General features: G+C 39.5%; 1 pseudogene; it reads left to right on the forward strand.

The window, feature by feature from the left end:
• Positions 1 to 20754, forward strand: part of LOC123240727 — a 98111-nt pseudogene that overhangs the window by 27615 nt on the left and 49742 nt on the right.

Consider the following 20754-nt stretch of genomic DNA (forward strand, 5'->3'; position numbering starts at 1 on the left):
CCTCATATGTGTTTCTTGTAGACAACATATGGTGGGATTTTGGTCTCTAATCCACTCTGCTATTTGCTTCTGTTTTATGAGCGAGTTCATCCTGTTCACATTCAGAGTTATAATCATCAGTTGTGCATTTGCTGACATTTTCAAATCCTCCCCCATTCCTACCCCTTCTCCTTAAGCTATTTCCTTTAAAACCAGTGGTTCGCTATTAAGACCCTATCCCTTATCCCCTCCCTTAATTGACTTCCCTTTCTACCCCCTCCCTTATTTCCCCCCCTCCTTTTTGTTTTTAAAAGGTCTTATGAATTCCTTCCCCCTTCTCCCCTCCCTTTTTTTGTTCTCCCCACTCCCCTGCTCCCCTTGATTTATCCCTTCTAACTTTCTCAGAAGGGTAAGATAAGAGTTTTATTTCCCAATGGATAGTATAGCTACTCTTCCCTCTCCGGGTTGATTACACTGAGAGTAAGGTTTGATTATTACCTCTTTATGCTCTCTTCCTCTCCTTCTTATAATAGGATTTGTCCCCTCTCTCTCCCATGCCCTCTTTGTGTGTAATAGAATATTCTATTTTTTTATTCGCTGCTTCCACAGTCGTATACCCGTCTGCACTGGTTCCCCACTTAGGCTTTAGTTCCTGGCTGTGTCCGCCTCCACCCACGCCCACGCCTCTGCTCAGCCAGCATCCACGCCTCTGCTCAGCCGGCTCTCTGCTCCCAGCTTCCACTCTCTGCTCCCGCGTGCTCAGATTTCGCGTGCGTTCTTGACTTAATGGGGTCCTAAGTCTTGCTGCTCTCAGGAACAGGTCCCGGAGCTGCCGATGACTCGATGGGTGCCCCAAACTTGCTCTATTTCTTTTTAGCTGGGTTCGGAGCTATAGGTGAGTGTGGAGGGGGTGGGGGTGGGGCGGTTGCTCAGCCCGCGATTGAGTGAGTGAGAGCCCTTTTTAGCCTGGAGATGTCTCGATTCCACGTACCTTCCACGCTGTGCCCTGTTGTGGGGTTCCTCCGTTCGTCTGGACTTGTTTTTATGTCCCCTTGAGGAGTTTTGTGTGTTTCGGTCAGGAGAGGTTAAGAGCTGCTTCTTAGTCTGCCGCCATCTTAACCCGGAACCGGTCCATAGCATTTTATTTAAATTTTATTTTTAAATGTCATTCCCTCCTCTTGCCTCCCCCATCTGGAGTTGACAAGTAGTTGCACTGGGTTTTAACTTGATTATCACTCAAAACTTATTTCTATATTATTCATATTTGTAATAGAGCAATATTTTAAAATCAAAACCCATATAAACCAATGTAAATCACATTTCTTATTCTGGATTTCTACTCCCACAGTTCTTTTTCTAGATGTGGATTGCATTCCTTGTCATAAGTCCCTTGGAATCTTTGCATTTCTTTTAGTATCCTTTCAGTTTCTGATCACTGCTTTATAGTACAGTTTAAGATCTGGTAATGCTAGGCCACCATCCTTCACATTGTTTTTCATTGCTGCTCTTGATATTCTCGATCTTTTGTTCTTTCAGATCAATTTTGTTATTTTTTTCAATTCTATAAAATATTTTTGGTAGTTTCTTATATATGGCACTGAATAAGTAAATTAACTTTGGTAGTGTTGTCATTTTTATTATATTAGCTCATCCTACCCTTGAGCAATGAATGTTTTCCCAGTTGTTTAGATCTAGTTTTATTTGTGTGAAAAGTGTTTGGTTCTTGTATTCATATAATTCCTATTCTACTCTTGGCAGATAGATTCCCAAATATTTTATATTGTGTAGGTGACCATATAAAATGCTTGGAAATTATAAGTGTTTGGAAAACTAGAAAACATTATGGCAGAAGTTAGATGTAGACCAATAGCTCATACCTTATATCAGGATATGGTCAAAATGGGCATATGGTTTAGACATAAAGAGTGGTATTATAAGTAAATTTGGTGAACTTAGAATTGTTTACCTGGCAGATCTATGGAGGAAGGAAGAATTTATAACCAAAGAAGAGATCAAAGAACATTATCAGATGTAAAATGAATAATTTTCACTATGTTAACATCAAACTATTTTGAACAAATGAAACCAACATAAGAAAGATTAGAAGAGAAACTATGAACTGGGAAAATACTGTTTTTTAACAGATTTCTCTGATCTCATTTCTCAAGCGTACAAAGATCTAGGTCAATTTTATCCAAGAATCCAAGTCATCCCCCAATTGACAAATGGTCATAGGTTATGATAAGCAGTTTTCTGATGAAGAAATCAAATCTGTCAATAATCATATGAAGAAATGTTACCAATGGCGTTTGATTAGAGAAGTAAATTAAAAGAACTCTAAAGTATCATCTCACTCCTAACCAAATGGCCAATATGACAGTAAAGAAAAGTGACAAAGGTTGGATGGGATGTGGCAAAATTGAGCACTTAATACCTTCCTTGTTGGATTTGTGAACTATCCTTTCTAGAGAGCAATTTTGAATGATTCCCAAAGCACTATAAAACAATGCATACCTCTAGATCCACTAGAACCACAACTAGATCTCTGCCCCAAAGAGATCAGAAAAAAAGGGAAAGGACCTACTAGTAGGAAAATATTTATAACTGCTCCTTTAGTGGTAGGAAAGAATTGCAAATTGAAGGAACGTCTATCAGTTGAGGAATGGCTGAACAAATTGTGGTATATGAGGGTGATAGAATATTGTTGTGCTCTAATAAATGATGAACAGGATTTCATAAATAGGTGGGATGACCCCCGTGAACTGATGCAGAGTGAAATAAGTAAAACCAGAACATTATAACAATAATGCTATGGAATGTTCAACTGTGATAGTTTTGACTATTCTCAACAATACAATGATCCACTACAATTCTTGGGGAATTATGACAAAGAATGCCTCCAGAGAATGGACTTTTAGAGTTGCAATGTAGATGAAAGCAACCAGTTTTCCACTTAATTATTGGGGTTTTTGTTTTGAGGTTGTGGTTTTATATAATCATTCACTTCTTTTTTTTTTTTTTTAACCCTTAACTTCTGTGTATTGGCTCCTAGGTGGAAGATTGGTAAGGGTGGGCAATGGGGGTCAAGTGACTTGCCCAGGGTCACACAGCTGGGAAGTGCCTGAGGCAGGATTTGAACCTAGGACCTAGGACCTCCCGTCTCTAGGCCTGGCTCTCAATCCACTGAGCTACCAGCTGCCCTCTTTTTTTTTTTTTTTTTTAATGAAAGCTCCATTTATTCCAATTTTTTAAAATTTTTATTTAGAATATTTTTCCATGGTTACATGATTCACAACACCCCCTCCCCCAAGTCCCAGCTCTCTCCTCCCCACTCCCAAAGCCGACAAGCCGTTCCACTGGGTTATATGTGTATCATTTTTAAAAACTTATTTCTGCGCAGCTGGGTAGCTCAGTGGATTGAGAGCCAGGCCTAGAGACGGGAGGTCCTAGGTTCAAAGCTGGCCTCAGACACTTCCCAGCTGTGTGACCCTGGGCAAGTCACTTGACCCCCATGGCCAACCCTTCCCACTCTTCTATGTTATTCCTATTTGCAGTAGAGTGATCCTTTAACATCAGAACTCTATCGCACTACGTGATCGAGCATATATTTTTCTAACACATTTCTGGTTCCACAGTTCTTTCTCTGCATGTGGATAGTGTTCTTTCTTACAAGTTCCTCTGGATTGTCCTGGGTCATTGCACTGCTGCTGGTAGAAACATCGGTTACATTTTATTGTGCCACAGTTTATCAGTCTGTGTGTTCAATGTTCTCCTGAAAAAGATAATATTGGGAATAGGGACTTATAATAAACTGGGACACACTCACACCTCACAAGGGAAAGACAGACAGAGGAACACAGGTAAAGCAAATGGGGATGTGAGGTTTGGGAATGACAGTTGTCAGTAACTGCCAACCTGCCAACCAGGGAAAACCAATGAAGTGGGTTCTTATAACTAAGAGGAGTCAAGAAGAGCTAACAAACTGGGTTTATTGGTAATAACTGAGGGGGAAGTAGGGAGAAGGCTATTTCTATACTAAGAATTGCCTTATAGTTTTAACTAAACTAGATTTCTAATTAAACTGATCTCTAAATAAACTAGGAGGGCTGAAGAGGGGTTCTCACTCACTGTTCATGTTCAGAAATGCTCCAAGCTGGTCAAAGATGTTACAGGAACAAGTTCAAAAGCAGCCAGTTAATCCAAAGCTGACTCTAGGGAGTAAGGTAGATTGATCTGCTGTACACTAACAGATAACCCAATCCTTTCCTCAACCTAGGCCATGATGTTTCCTTGTAAAATCTTCTTCTCAGTGGTATCCCACACTGACAGCTCCTTGGGTATTTGGCAAAAGCTGGACCATGCAGCCAACACACCTTGGTCAGACTCCTACACCTTTTTCAAAACTCTGGCTTCATTCCATTATGGAACTCTCAGGTCTTTAGAGCCAACCTGACAGCCAGAGTGCTAATGCTTAATCTCCCATTACAGCATAGAGTCTTAGAAGTCATTCCAGTTTACTTGGAATTCCTCCAGTTCTTTATTCCTTTCAGTACAATAATATTCCATCACCAACAAATACCACAACTTATTCAGACATTCCCATATCAATGGTGTAAGGGGGAAAAGGGATTTTTATGGGTTCAATATATTAAAAGGTGGTTGCCAGAGGATTGAACTATTATCAATCCTCAATTAAGAATACTCTCTAGTCAAAATTGACTTCTTTGGAAGTTTATTTATTTACAATTAGGAAGGTTGAAGGTAGGGAAATTGAGAGAGAGAGAGAAACTGGCCCAGACCAGAGGCCTGGACCAGGTAAGAATTTAGAGGCCCAGCAGTTGGGGCACAAAGGTTAATTAAACAAGGCTTCTAGCCACAAGGCCTTTTACCATTAGAGGGGCAAGAGGGGCCTCCCTGAGGGTAGAGCCTCCAGAAATGCCAAGGGAAAAGAAAGAGAGTCAGCCTAACTTACCCATGTGGAACAGTCTAGGTCACAAACCAGCAAAGCTCCCTCAGGTCCCCTTCACCAAACCAGAAGCAGCCTCACACCCTCTTCTGATTTTTACTCACTCTAGCACACATGAGTTAGGACCTCCCAGAATTGGAAGGTGCTCTCACCTTTTGTGATTAAATCTAAAGATGGGCAGTGTAGACTTAATCTAATTATCACAATGGACATCCCCTCATTTTCTAATTTTTTGCCACCACAAAGAGTATGGCTATAAATATTTTTATAGAAGTCTTTTTCCTTATTATCTTTTTTTTTTAAACCCTTAACTTCTGTGTATTGGCTCATAGGTGGAAGAGTGGTAAGGGTGGGCAATGGGGGCCAAGTGACTTGCCCAGAGTCACACAGCTGGGAAGTCCTTATTATCCCTTTGGGGTACAAACCCAGCAGTGGTATGACTGGGTCAAAGGGTAGGCATTCATTTAAAGCCCTTTGCATATAGTTCCAAATTGCCTTCCACAATGGTTGGACCAATCACAACTTTACCAAAAGTATATTAGTGTCCCATTTTTGCCACATCCCCTCCAACAGTTATCACTTTCCTTTGTTGTCAGATTGGCCAGTTTTCTAGGTGTGAGGTGGTACCTCAGAGTTGTTTTGATTCACATTTCTCTAATTATGAGAGAATTAGAACACTTTTTCATGTGCTTATTGATAATTTTGATTTCTTCATCTGAAAACTGCCTATTTCTGTCCCATGCCCATTTGTCAATTGGTGAATGGCTTGTTTGTTTTCTTATATAAATTTGACTTAGTTCTGTATATTTGTGAAATTAGACAATAAGTAATATTATGTAATGTTCAACTGTGATACTCTCAGCTACTCTCAGCAATAAAATGATCCAGTACAATTTTGAGGGACTTATGACAAAGAATGCCTCCAGAGAATGAGCTGTTAGTGTTGGAATGCAGATGAAAGCATACAATTTGTCACTTGTTTGTTTAGGTTTTTGAGTTTGTGGTTTAATATAATTATTCACCTCTAAAAATAAACAATATGGGGATGACATTTAAAAAACAGTATGAAGCTGTAACTCACAGCCCCTAATTCTGCCTAGTCTATCAAGTTTATCCTCATTCCTCCTTGATTCTTCCCTCAAATTCCAGGCCTGGTGGTGGGAATTAAAGGGAAGACAATAAGTGAAGAGGTCTAGCCTCTCTAAAAATCCTGCTGTGGGTTCTAGTCACCTGAGGAGGGAAGGCAAAGACTGGAAAATAATGGGGATTGGGTTTAAGTACTAGAGAAGGGGATATATATATAACAAAAAGACAAGAGAAACAGAGATCTGCAGCATGGTTTTAGTGTGGCATATCAGGGAGCATCTGTGACTGAGCCCACTGATACATTTATTATACCTTTTTGGTATAGAGGGTTTTCTTGGTGTCCATCAAACAAAGGAAGCAGCAAAGCTTTTTACATAATATTACAAGTCCAATTTCAAAGATAATGAAACTGGGAGTAACACAATTTTATAGCCAGGTGTTCAGAAAGAGTAATTTGAAAATCTTAGCTGACCAATGTAAAACTTCTGCCTTCCCAAAACTCTAGTCTAAGCCCTTTTCAGAGGCCCTTGCCATTGGAGGAAAGGGAATAGAACATATATTTCGTGTGTGTGTTTATATAATTATTTGGTTTTTTTTCAGGGGCAGAGACTAATTTTGAAGTGAAGAAGATGTTTACAAAGCTGAGCCTTTTTATGAAAGGATCTGGTCCTCCAAGAGGCACCAATAAGGATCCCTGTGACTTCATTTTAAGAGAAATCTGTGACTGTAATATCAAGGTAAATAAAAATCAAAGGAGTGACTGTGAATTTGATGAAATTGCAGAGAAATTCAGCCAACATTCAGTTCTAAATCAGTATATGAAATTGACCTCAGGAAATGACGGTTGTCAGGATAATGAATATACCAAGTGTTTTCCTAAAAAAGAAAGATTTGACCAGTCACATGAGAAACCTCCTGCAATGCCCATGTATCAAGGTAACCGAGGGAGAATCACCGATGGCTCGAGTTTAGACTTCACAAGATATCCAAAGAGTAAACATGTAGAGATGCTTTCTAGGAGTAATAAAGGGGTGAGACCTTTCAGTCAAAACTCTGAGCTTGGTTCATATAAAATAATCCACTCTGGAGAGAAACCTTATGAATGTAAACAGTATGGAAAGGCTTTCACTCGGAGGGGAAAGCTTGCTAAGCATCAGAAAATTCACACTGGAGAGAAACCTTATGAATGTAAACAATGTGGAAAGGCTTTTATACAGAGGAGTCATCTTGCTGAACATATGAGATTCCATACTGGAGAGAAACCTTATGAATGTAAACAATGCGGTAAGGCTTTCACACATAGGAATAATTTTGTTAGCCATCAGAGAATCCACACTGGAGAGAAACCTTATGAATGTAAACAATGTGGAAAGGCTTTTACATGGAGGAGTGATCTTGCTAAGCATCAAAGAATCCACACTGGAGAGAAACCTTATAAATGTAAACAATGTGGAAAGGCTTTTACTCGGAGTGGCCATCTTGTTGCACATCACAGAATACACACTGGAGAGAAACCTTATGATTGTAAACAATGTGGAAAGACTTTCAAAAGGAGGAGCCATCTTGCTGTACATCAGAAAATACACAATGGAGTGAAACCTTATGAATGTAAACAATGTGGAAAGGCTTTCATACATAGGAGCAATCTTGCTGTACATCAGAGAATCCATACTGGAGACAAACCTTATGAATGTAAGCAATGTGGAAAGGGTTTCACAGACAGGGGCAATCTTGCTGCTCATCAGAGAATCCACACTGGAGAGAAACCTTATGAATGTAAACATTGTGGAAAGACATTCACAGACAGGGGCTATCTTGCTGTACATCAGAGAATTCACACTGGAGAGAAACCTTATGAATGTCAACAATGTGGAAAGGCTTTCACACGGAGGCACAGTCTTGCTGCACATCAGAGAATCCACACTGGAGACAAACCTTATGAATGTAGACAGTGTGGAAAGACTTTCAAACAGAGGAGCCATCTTGCTACACATCAGAAAATCCACAGTGGAGAGAAACCTTATGAATGTAAACAATGTGGAAAGGCTTTCATACAGAGTGGCAATCTTGCTAAACATCTGAGAATCCACACTGGAGAGAAATCTTATAAATGTAATTAATTTGTATAGCCTTTCTGTTAATGCTCCAGAGTGGCTTCATGTGAGAAAATCCCCACTGGAAAGAAATATTATGACTGAAGCTGAGCTTATAGTTGCCACTCTTAGCTTATTTAACATAAGAGGATTTACACTAGAAAGAAACTTTAGGAATATGATCAATGTGGTAAGGCCTTCAGACAACAATCATCTCTTATTCCCATGGAAGAATTCCTTTTGGGTAGAAATCTTCTTCCTGTCATGAATGAAGAAAGAGATTGAAATGGAGAGTTCAGAGCTTGTTCAGTATGAGAAAATGTCTTCTGAACAGATCAGTTCCAGATGGATTTCCTATAGGAAAGCTAGAGATCATCTCTTTATATCAGGGAATTCATAATGGAAAATAACTGCAATGTATGTGCTCAAGTTTATGTGTTTTCCCTAGGAGGAGGGTGATCACTGTCATTTGGAGAAATGCAAATGATAAGAAGAGTGAGGGACCAGCCTGCATCTATTAGATTGGTTATTATGACTGAAAAGGAAAGTGACAAAAGTTGGAGGAGATGTGGGAAGATTGAAAAAGGAATGAACTTTTGGGGTTGTGAACTAATTCAGCCATTCATGAGAGATCAACTTGGAACTATATCCAAAGGACATTAAAAAGCAAAAAGGAAAAGGGCCTTATATGTATTAAATATTCAAAACACTTAAAGGTGTTTTTTGGGGGTAACAAGAGAATTGAAATTTAAGAGGAAACTCATCATTTCAGAAATGGCTGAGCAAATGGTGGCATATGATTTTACTGGAATGCTATTATTTTATCAATAATGAGGAGGAGGAGCTCAGAAAAACCTGGTGTAAGATTTAAATTAATTTCAATTACTCCAAGTATTAATTTTATAAAATTTACTAATAATCACTTGAAGTAGAAGAAATAAAAAAAAAGAAATAGAAGTATAAAACCTAATCATCTAACTAAAGTAAGACCACATGAGTAAAATTTCCAGCCTGGTTCAAAGCCAGCTCCTCCAGCCTTGATCAGGGAAAGACAGAGAGGCGGGGTTACATCAAAATGTTATCCTATGTACTTATGCACACAGTGTATGCCGTCAGCATGAGCATGCAAGTGGGATAGTGCATAAGAGAGTCTTGGGGAGCAAGTTCTATCCTCACACTGGAAAGACTTGAGAACTGATGCAGACTTATTAATTTGATATAATCAAAACTATTCATTTTACATTTTGTAATGTTCCCCATCTTTTGTTTCAGGTGTGTAAACCCAAAATTTCCCATAATGTTTTCTAGTTTTCCCAGCAGTTTTTGTCAAATAATGAGTTCTTGTCTCCAAGTTGGGACCTTTGAGTTTATCGAACACTAGCTTGCTGAGGTCTTTTACTCCTAGTCTATTCCATTGATCTACCCTTCTGTCTCCTAGCAAGTACAATGTTGGATTTTTTAAAATGTAATTTAATCTTAATTTGTTTATTTAATTATTTAATTCTGAATCTTTTTCCATGCTTACATAATTCATCTTTCTCTCCCCTTCTGGAGCTGACGAGCAATTCCACTAGGTTTTGCATGTATCATTGTTCAAAACCTATTTCCCTATAACTAATATTTGCAACAGAGTGATCTTTTAACTCCAAAAATCCCAATCCTGTCTTCATCAAACCATGTGATCAATCATGTGTTTTTCTTCTGCATTTCTGCTCCCGCAGTTATTTCTCTGGATATAGATAGTGTTCTTTCTCATAAGTTCCTCTGGATTTTCCTGGGTCATTGCATTTCTTCTAGTAGAGAAGTCCTTTACATTCGATTATGCCATAATGTATCAGTCTCTGTGTACAATGTTCTCTTGGTTCTGCTTCTTTTGTTCTGCATCAATTCCTGGAGGTCTTTCCAGTTCATCATTCCTTTCAGCACAACAGTATTGTAACCTCATTTGATTCCACAATTTGTTCAGCCATTCCCAAATCAATAGACACTCCCTCATTTTTCAGTTTTTTTGCTGCTACAAAGAGCATGGTTACAAATATTTTTGTGCATGTATTTTCCCCTATTATCTATTTTGGGGTAAAAATGCAGCAGTGGTATGGCTGGACCAAAGGGCAAATATTCTTTTAAAGCCCTTTCGGCATATTTCCATATTGCCTTCCAGAATGTTTGGATCAATTAACAACTCCACCAAGAATGCATTAGTGTACCAATGTTGCCACATTCCCTCCAACATATATTGTTTTTCTTTGCTGTCAATGATTGCTAGGTTGAAAAAAAGCCAATTTGAGGGCAATCCCCTTTGGCAGAAGAGTATTCATTCAAAACAAATGCTTTCAACCCCCCCCCCCCAAAGTCCAAATTAAAACTCTTAAAATTCCATTCTGGATCTTCTGGTGCAGCGTGTGGTCTCTGCAGGCATCTTCATGGCACCTTCTCCAAACAGGTTCATCTTCTGGATTCTGGGAGGTAGCAAGTTTCTTATCCTAAAATTATTCAAATTCAAATCAAAGTTCACAATGTTATGATTAAAAATGATGATGGCTGAGATCAAAAGGGAGAATAGTATTTTAATAAAAGCCATGCTGATAAGAGATAAACTGACCACGCGCCTGTAAGAAAAACCTATTCCAACCTCACCTCAGCCATTTACCTTCCTCTCTCCTCGAGCTCAGGTAACTAAAGAGGAAGTCCCAAGTCACTACCCCCTACTTCAAACAGTCCCTCACCTTGAATATGTCATCCAAAACAGGAAACCCATGAAACCCATTGGACCACGGGAAATGTAGTTTTAAGGACCCCCACAGGTCCACAGAAGTTTGTCAAACACTATATTGAGGTTCAATCCTTCCAAATAGAACCCCAGGTGATTTTAACTAACACAACAACAATAACATAGTCCCCACTGAGGAAAAAAATAAGTAACACAGGGATCACTCAGGGATACATGGCTGAGTTATGAGGTATATGAATCAATTTTCAAAAGAAAAAAATTACAAAAAAAAATCCAAATAAAGAGAAAAAACAACTTGGATGAAATATCAAAGTATTATGTCTAAAAAATCTAAGTAAAGGAAAAACAAAACTATAACAGGTCCTTGAATCAGGGCTCAAAATGATTTATGTAATTATGCACTTACCCAATCAGTAGCCAGGACTACAGAAAGTTTGCCTCAGTATGAAAGATATAAAAGGGACTAGATTATAGGAGCCAGGATAACAGCCATAGTGAGGTGCTTGATAGCATGTGGCTCAAAGGAAGACCTGCCTCTGATATATGTCAAAACAGTCACAACATCAAACCCCAAACAAGTTCAAGTCCTCTTGTCTTGGCTCAAAATTACATCAATCCCACTGGAATTTGTTGGTCTCTGACTTTGTGCTCATTTGACACTATGCAGGTTAGGTTTGTGCTTCTTTGGTATTGTGCAATGGCTCTTTTTGTTCCTTTATCCTGGAATTAGAATCATTAAGCAAAGTCTCATAATTTTTAAACAAACAATGGCATTATTTGTATAGTTTAAAGCTTTTTGAGTATGCATTAATATTAGGACAAATGTACTTGAACTTATATTACTACAAAATCAAAATAAAGATTAATATTGATTATATGTACTCCAAAGTACTCAATATATTGAAAATACAAAAAACAATAATAAAAATAAAAAATATATAACTTAGAATCAGTGAAACTGTGTCAGCCAAGGAGAGGTATGAGATCCATTTCCTTTTTAACTTTGCCATGAACCATTGTGTGATTGCAAAATGATTTTCACAGAATAACAGTTTTATAAAAACTGTAGTTCAGTAGATAATGCACATTCAAAGAAAGTACCAAAATTCCCAAAATTTACAATAGCCCAGTAAATGACAATAGCAAACAAAACCACTATAATAAAGGATTCATGTGAGTTTCTATAGCCCACTTGTATGGGATTAAAAAAAAAAAACAACCTATGAACTGATGGATACTTGTCACAAATTCTACAGATATAGGAAATCTTTAAACCATGGTAAAGATATTTTCAACAAAGTCTATTACTGCCATCATTTCAAAATTTGGCAAAAGAGCCTAGAACAAAACAGAAACCTCTATACTGCTTATGAAAATCTTTTAGGGCCTATAACATCACCAAGAAATCTAGATTGTTCTGGTGGAAGTAAATTAAACTAAAGAGTTAAAATATAATGCATACAGGAGCTCTTTTGGCTTCCTGCTTTATATGAAAATTTTGGTAGGATTTTCTTTTTGGTTCTCTACCTTTTTACTACAACAATCTATATATATCATATCATCCATTCAGAAAGCACCAGACATCAAAGTCATTTCTAAAGACCTCTTAAAATTACAATTTAAATTCTCAAATCATATTCTCCAAGGTTGTATACAAGGTTGTAACCAGTTTTGATGGAGTCAATCCATAATCATGTATGTGACAATTAACAAAGTCAAAATAAAAGAAAAAGCTATATAAGCAACATGTGACCTAAATGGAGCAGATGAGAAATCCAGCATACATAAGACTTATGGACTCTACAACTTAAAAAAATTTTTGTGTAAGATGTTCGTGGCCTTTCACAACATGTTTTTCAGTATAGTTATAGGGGAAAGGTACAAAATAAAGAATCATGTAACAAAATAAATTGATTGGATTAATAATATATGAACTTATAAAATTTAAACCTTAAAGAAATCAGCAAATATCATAATAAGCAGTGACAGGGTATAGGCAGTGCAGTTAAAAAATCCTTTACTCCAATTCCAATCAACTTCCTCACTATTATAGAGGGGAAGAAACTGAAAATGGTTAGCAAGCAATAAAACAATGGAGACTGAAAAGGTTTAAAATTCACTTCCAAATCTTAGTAAGATTCTTTCCCCTCCCCCATATTTATCATCAATTTGCATTTCTTTTATCAGAGCTCTGAAGTTTCTGATAGAAAAGCTGAGCAGAATCTCCACTCTACATGTTAAGAGTATTAAAGACTTTCAGAAGACCCTGGGCAAGTCACTTTCCCCCCATTGCCTACCCTTACCACTCTTCTGCCTTGGAGCCAATACACAGTATTAACTCCAAGCTGGAAGGTAAGGGTTTAAAAAAAAAAAAAAAAAAAAAGACTTTCAAAATTTTGTCAAAGTATTTCAGGTTGCTCTCTATTTTAAGCAGTCTAACCTGTTGCATATTCTTGAGAAGTAAGCAGAATGGTAAATAGCCAATGAAAATACAAACTGCTAGCAAAAAAAAATCAAGCAGAACCAATATGCACTAGTTAGCTTAATAAACTGCTGAGTTTCAAGAATGTTTTGCAATTGCATTTTTTCTCAAAAAAAACAAAACAAAAAACAAACACTGATTGGGATTTGTTTACAGAGTAAACATAAAGAAGGGCAAAACTACTAGGGAGGAAAATTGGGCATTTGCATATGAAGCACTGTCTTCTCTTGGTCAAGAGAAAAGGCCAAAAGGCAGAGACAAAATCCCAAAAATTTCTACTTCAAATCCACTGATTTGGTCTCTCTGTCCTCGAAAGAAACAGCAGAGGAGTCCCCTTGTGAAAAAAATACTGAGTTACAAGTCTTTCTCATCCAGGAACCCAGGGTCAGGTTAAGACTTTGGCTTAGGAACTAGAAGAGGATTGGGATCGAATAGTGTGGTTTTGTTTTTTCCATGCTATTTTCCTCTTACTGAAAATTGCTAGGATAGGCTGGAAAATCCGTGTGATCTGGGGGAAGGGATTGGAGTTCTCACTTGTCCATGGGGAAAAAGGCGGCTCCTATTGGCAGCCTGCAGACTGGGCAGGGATCAAACAGGCTGAATTGGGAGCAGCAGTCAGCAAGCTAGTGCAAAGCAGGTTGGGTGTTTGGTGAAAGAAATGGCAGGAGTGCAGGGCAAGGGGTAGAGAAGAGGCAAGTTTAGCTCTCAGCTCTGGTGCTGGGTGGTCAGAGTTCGGACAAACTTACTAACTTTACTTAAATGCTATCTGAGTAAAAAAATTTGAGAATTCGAATTTCCCTTCATGGTCAGACATAAATGTGGAGATTAAAATTAATATGCAAAAGGCTAAATTTTATGTTTTATAAAGTTTATTAATAAAACTAACAAAAAGCTAAAGTAAAAAAGGGAACTAACTCAGCCATGCTTATGAAGAAGAAAGAGGGAGAGGGAGGAGTTACAGTGCTTATAAACAAATGTGACCACGCAACTTGGTGGAGAGATTAAAAGGAATTTTGGGAAATACTAAGGGACTTCTGGGAGATGTAGTTCAAAGTACAAAATCTCTTTAACTCTACAGCTTTCACTCCAATTCCATCTTTTATGAGGAGCCTTTCCCACACCTTCTTTATTTTAATAGTTTCCCTCAATAATTATTTCCCATCAATCCTATGTAGAGCATTCTTTACAGGTATTTATTGGTGAATTTGTTTCTCTATTAGTTCGTATGCTACCTAAGGGCATAGACTATCTTTTACAGCTTATTGTATTTCAAGTGTTTAGATCAGTGTGTGGCAGATAGTATGTGCATTAGGTCTTAAGAATTAGACTCTCAGATACCATCCAAATCCAGACCTGCATCACCTCTTAGAAGAACCCAGGTGGTATAGTGGAAAGACCAATGGGCCTGGAGTCATAAAGACCTCAGTTCAGATTCAGTTTCCTACCTGTGTGACCCTGGAAAAGTCATTAACCTCTGCATGCTCCAGTTTCCTCCTCTGAGAGATAGATAATAGTGATATGTATTTCTCAGGGTTGTGTTGAAGACTCAATGAGATAATATATATCTAGCTCTCAGCACAATACCTGGCACAAAGTAGGTATTTAATAAATGCTTGTGCTAGTTCTAGTATAAAATTATGATGGCATACTATTGTGTTTTGGGAAATGAAGATCAGAAAGGTTAGAAATGGTTATGAGAGAGGTCTCCTATCTAAGATATGTAGAGAACTTTGTCAGCTTCATAAGAATAAGATCCATCTCCCAACTGAATAATAGGCAAAAGATATGACTGGACAATTTCCAGAGGAAGAAATCAAAGCCATATGTAGGTACAGGAAAAAATGCTCTAATTGACTATTTGGTGTGGGCAATGCTAATTGGGTCTTGTCCAAGGATGTGATTGATGGCTCAAATGGACTCTAGTGTAGGAAATCAATCTTGATTATAGGAGAATATCCTAACAGAATAGGTGGTATAGTAAGTAAATATAGGTGAAGATAAAAATAAAGAGTAAGAATTAGATTAAAGTAAGAGTAAGAGTGGGTTGAGGCTCTCAGAAAGATCCTTTATCTTGGTTACTTACTGTGGAAGGGGTCATTTGTTTCCCCAGCTGTTGCTCTGTGTTTTCAGGAAACTATTGTTGCCTTACCCATGGTCCACTTTGTTTACCCCTGGGGAGGTTATAACTGCAAAGTAAATGGCATGGTAATGGCATGTTAAATACTGTAAATTAAGGAATCCCAAGTGGGGTACACTTCCATGGAATCCCGAGAGAGGGGCAGTTAAGGGCAGTGAGAATGTGGGTATATAAGGGAGTACCCCAAGTTGAGGGACTCACTCATTCTGGGTATGGGGTGCTGGGAGGAAAGAGGGTGGTGGGATACTATTACTTTCTGAGGCTTAGCACAACTTTGACCAGAAGAGCTTGGTGGTATTCAGCCCTTTACCCTTATAGGCAATCTAATAAGACTGTCTCACACTGACCTTGATTTAGTACTGCTGTAAAGATATCCAACTAGCAGTTATCAACAACAAAACCTCAATAACAACAGATCTTCAATCAACTTCATCTATAAACTATCTTGTACTTATACTTAGTTTATATAGTGAAGTAGAATAGCTTGATAGGAAGTTAGGGAAACAAGATTTCTGTGTGGGCTTCTGCCCCTTTAGACGAGAAGCCATCCTGTCATCACTGAAAATTATTAGAAAGATCTTACCTATCCCTCTCACCTTTCATATTCCATCAATACTTTACCCTTCAAGTTATTAAAACCCTGTTTAAATTAAGTCAATTGGTGTGAGAATCCTCTGATCAAGGCAACCTTGATCTGTATCTACTTACCCAGAGCCAACCTCTTAGGGTAGACTAGGAATTTTCTATCTCCTTCTTACAGTTCCCTCTTTTTACTATAAATCTATTTTAATTAATCTAAATTGTTAAAAGCTAAAGTCCACCCAACTCTGGGGAAGACACATGTTCACCAAATTCAACTCTGGTGGAGACCTGAGAGTACCCCTGTGGGCTTCATTCTATGACCTTGAATGTGGCTCATTAGAAATTATCAAGAAAAGGATAGTAACAACAATATGCACTGGCATGACAGGAGTTGACCCAAAATAGCCTGTGAAAAAAAATCACCCCTTACAACATGGGACATACCTCAGCTCAGAATGGGCTCTTTAATGAGGAGTCAGAGAACAGTGTTCCCCTAAAAGAAAAGTTCCTGAGAATTCCCAGAACTTTTTCCTAAGGGATCTCAGAATCCTGACTCCTGTTATAATTAAGGGAGGTCACTTGTATCTATTTGAGGAGGTAGAAATGATGTACAGAGAGAAATAAGATGACACTTCTCCTTTATAACAGTTGCCCAGGCAGGATCCTTCAGGTCAAAGAGGTTTATCCCTTCAGGACCCACCTGGGGTTAATTGATATATTGATATGGGCTCTTCAGCTAGGATAACAACGATATTCTGACTGCGTTGTCTCCCTTCCCAAACAAGCTTTGAAACTGATTTAGGAAGGTACTTTAGCCTTTATATATTAATAGGAAGGATAAGGGTAAAGGACTGAGGTATTAGGAGACCCTACTTTAATTGTTACTAATGAAACTCCCAACTTCTGGCAAATGAAGAAACAATGTTAGCTTCCCTCTGGTTCAGCCTGGCCAGGACTAAACCACAGTAGGTAAACTGCTGGGAAATCTTCAGCTTCTTCTTCTGTAGATCTTCAGCCTTAACAGTCAAGATATGTCCACCCTTTCCACCCTCTTCTTCATCTCCTGCCCACTTCCCGGATCCCTCCCGGGCCCTGGGAAACCTACATATCTAGATGATGAAACTCCTAATATCTAGGGGCAGCAGACACCGAGGTGGTGGTCAAGTACAGGTTGATAACGGTATATCAAAGAAAGGAAGAGCTTGCAGAGAGATGTTTGCACTCTCTCACTCCAAGACCAGGATCCACCGATCTTCAGCCTCAGCACAGGTCAAAGACCCAGAACTTCTGCTCAGGGTTCTCAACTGCCTCTCCTGACTCTCGCATGCCTCCCTGGGAACATTCTATCCAACTGACTTATCTGTCAATCAAAGGTGAACTTCAACCTCCCAGAGATTCAATATAACACTCCTTTCCTTAATATCACATCATATTGATAAACTGAGAAATAAAGAAATGTCTGGGCCATAATTCTGGGCTGAAGATCGAAACTTTAAATTGTGGTCCATGAAAGCTGGAGACGTCACCTCTCCCAGCCTGGAGCAAAGGTCCCAAAGCGATGTACAACAGTATGTTTTGTGGGTTTTTTCCGCAGATATTTAGCATAAGTGATGAACAAGGCAGAAGACACATAGGATGTTAAGAAACATGCAGTGGTGTTTGGTAACTGAAATTATTAAAATAAAAACTCTTTCATTTTTAAACTGTGAAACTTTAATGAATGAAAACTGGAGCAGCCTGGAACTAACTAGCCTCTCTCAGACTTTGAATCTTCCCTCCTAGGCTTGGGATTGGTCCTTACATAGGCCAATCCCCTGCCTGGAAGTAGGGAACGGGGCTCCTCCCTAGCGTGGGATTGGTCCAATTCAAAGACCAATACCGTACCAGGAAATAGGGGCATGGTCCCTCCCCCAGTACATGATTGGTCCATTCAAGACCAATCCCGCACCAGGAAGTAGGAAGGAAGGACTCCCGGGGCACTCCGGGGATACAGTTTCCCAGGCCGCTATATTTTAAAACCCACGTAAGAAGTTTGGAACGTTTGATACAAAGTCCTAAGTTCAGTACAAGGTTCAGGTAAGAAAATGTATCTAATCCTCCAGAAGGCTCACACTCCTTCGGTCACAGGAACGTTTCTGGCCACCGTGCTTTGGGGAGCTTCTAGTTGGCATAAATCTTGAAAGGCTCAAACAATGGCTGAAGATGCCCGGATAGTGTTTGTGTGATCTCCTCAGGCCAGCTGGACACTCGCCACTCCCAGTGACTCCAGCTCCTTCTGCAGGGGTTTCAGCTTCCCTAAATACACAGACCTAAAGCTTTTCTTCTTCTAACAGAAGTCTTCAATAGCATGCAAGCAATGATGGCGCCCCTGGAAGCTTGGGAAAGCCACAGGTCTTAGTTCTGCTTGATTCCACCTTGGGGGAGCTTAGCGAGGGCTGGAGATGGACTTCACTCACCTGGGAAGGGCACCTCTGTGTGCCAGGGGCCGTTTACTCTAACTCCAGAGTCTCTGCTTGGGCCAGACAGGGCTCCTTCAGGAGATGGGATCCAAGGCGGGGAGACTTCCTCTTTGTACACCTGTGGGGAATTAGAGAGGGGGAGGGCTCAGAGGAGCTCCCAGGGCCCTTCTCCTGGCCTCAGGGGAGACTCTCCCCACAGAAGGAACAGGGAGCCTCAAGATTGGAAAGGACCTTGGACTGGACAGGAAGAAGACTCCCCAGCTTCTCTGGCGCCATCTTTTGCTTCATTCAATTTAGAAATAGCATTAAGTGCAAAGGGTACATTGAGGGAAGTTCCTAGGAGGAGAGGTTACTGGGTAAAGGGGGGAAGAGACGTGTTGACATTTGTTCTCTGCTCGAGATCAGAGCTCTTTCCATGGCACGTGGGCATGGGCATCCCCCGCTTCCCCCTGACCAGGTTCATATTGGCTGCTTCTCCCTTTGAAGTGTTCTAATCTGAATGTCCCCTTTAGGGAAGGGCCTGAACCAGCCCCGGCCCCATCTTGTGACTACCCCCCCCTACCCCCCCCAGTGGTATCCTGGCTGGGGGAGAGGAGGCATTCTCTCCTCCACGGGAGGGCAAAGACGGCCATGGCTCCTGGTCCAGACAGAGCCACCCCGCCAAATGAATATCTTTTAAAAATAGATTTATTGAGTTGAATGTGAGTTGAATGGCCAGGAGGCAGGTGCAGGTAAAAGACTGCCTCCATGAAGTGATGGGGTCTAGGATTTTTATACCATTTTAACCACAGAGACTACATGGCTAGAAATGGGGCTGGGGTGTTGCGCTATACAACTATGAAGTGCCTTGGTAGCTAGGATAAGAAGCATAGGTGTCCTTGATAACAAAGGTGGGTGAATGGAACCTTTTAGGGAATTAATTGATATCTGAAATGCAAATGGAAGGTACATATCTATGCTGATTAATTAAGGAAATGTATAGTTGATGCATATCAAAAAGCTAGGGGAAAGGCTAAGGAAATATCATCTTCCTTTAGCCAACACTCCAGGGATGCAAGAATGTACCCTTTGACCTGAGATTCCTCTGGGGACTTGGAGTACACAGGAAGTCCTGCACCCCCATAGCATTAGGGCCTGGTCAATATTAATTCAGTTCACAGTAGATTTGCTGTTATAAATGTAAAAGTGAAAATTGGGGAAAGCCATCTAGAAGTGTATATATTTCTATGGACATGGGAAATGTATCAAAACTACATTTCCCGTGGTCCAGCTGTTTCCGTTTCCGGGTCTTTGGGGCATGGGGAGCTCTACGTTGACGCAGGAAGAGCTTAAATCTCCTGGGTTAGGAGGGAGTGGTCTCTTTTGCCAGAAGGCTCTTTGCGAGTAGGCGCTTGGCTAGGAGACAGTAAGGAGGCGGCAGTTTTGAATGCTTACAAGCGCGTGGTCTAATGATTTTATCTATCAGCATGGCTTTAATTAAAATACTAATTTATATATTTATACAAGCCTTTATCATTTTTAATATTAACATAAACTAGAAAGTAATTTAATGAATATATATATATGGGAAATTTTACTGAAGAGGTGACCAGAATACTCCACAGTATTGTAGAAAGTTTGGACTAGAAAAGGCTTTTAGGTTGGTATAACATTCTATAGTCTATGAAGAAAATATATTAAAGAAGGAAAGATACTTCAGGGAATCTGAGAATTCTTTCTCTTCTCCATATATATGGAAGCAACAGGAATACTCCTATTGGAATATCCTATCTTCAGGACTCCATTTCTTTTAGCCTTTGGGACTTTGGACAAGTTATTTAACCCTTTGGGGCTTGGGATCCTCATTTGTCAATAAAAGGGATGGACTTATCTAACCTTGAGGATTCCTCCTCGCTCCAAAACCCATGACCCCAACTTCTGCAAATGTGATACCTACATTGAAATGTGATGTAACATATGGGAATGGCATAGTGAGATGCAGTGGGACTGTCACTTTCCATCGTAAAACCATTTTACTCCTCTTAATGCTGCCCAAGATTCTGTTAGCTTTCGGGGACATTTGACATCTTATTAAGCTTTGTTTTTTGGTCTGGACTTGTAATGGCATTACAATTTCATGGGAAATTTCCTTGACAGAAACTCCTATGCAGATCAGTAACTCCTTGGTCCTTTATGGTTTAAGGACAGATTCCTTGGCAGTATGTTGAAGTCTATGAGCTCCTTTGCAGATTAATGTTTT

The sequence above is a fragment of the Gracilinanus agilis genome, chromosome 3 (assembly GCF_016433145.1).
Source record: "Gracilinanus agilis isolate LMUSP501 chromosome 3, AgileGrace, whole genome shotgun sequence".
Lineage (NCBI taxonomy): Eukaryota > Metazoa > Chordata > Mammalia > Didelphimorphia > Didelphidae > Gracilinanus > Gracilinanus agilis.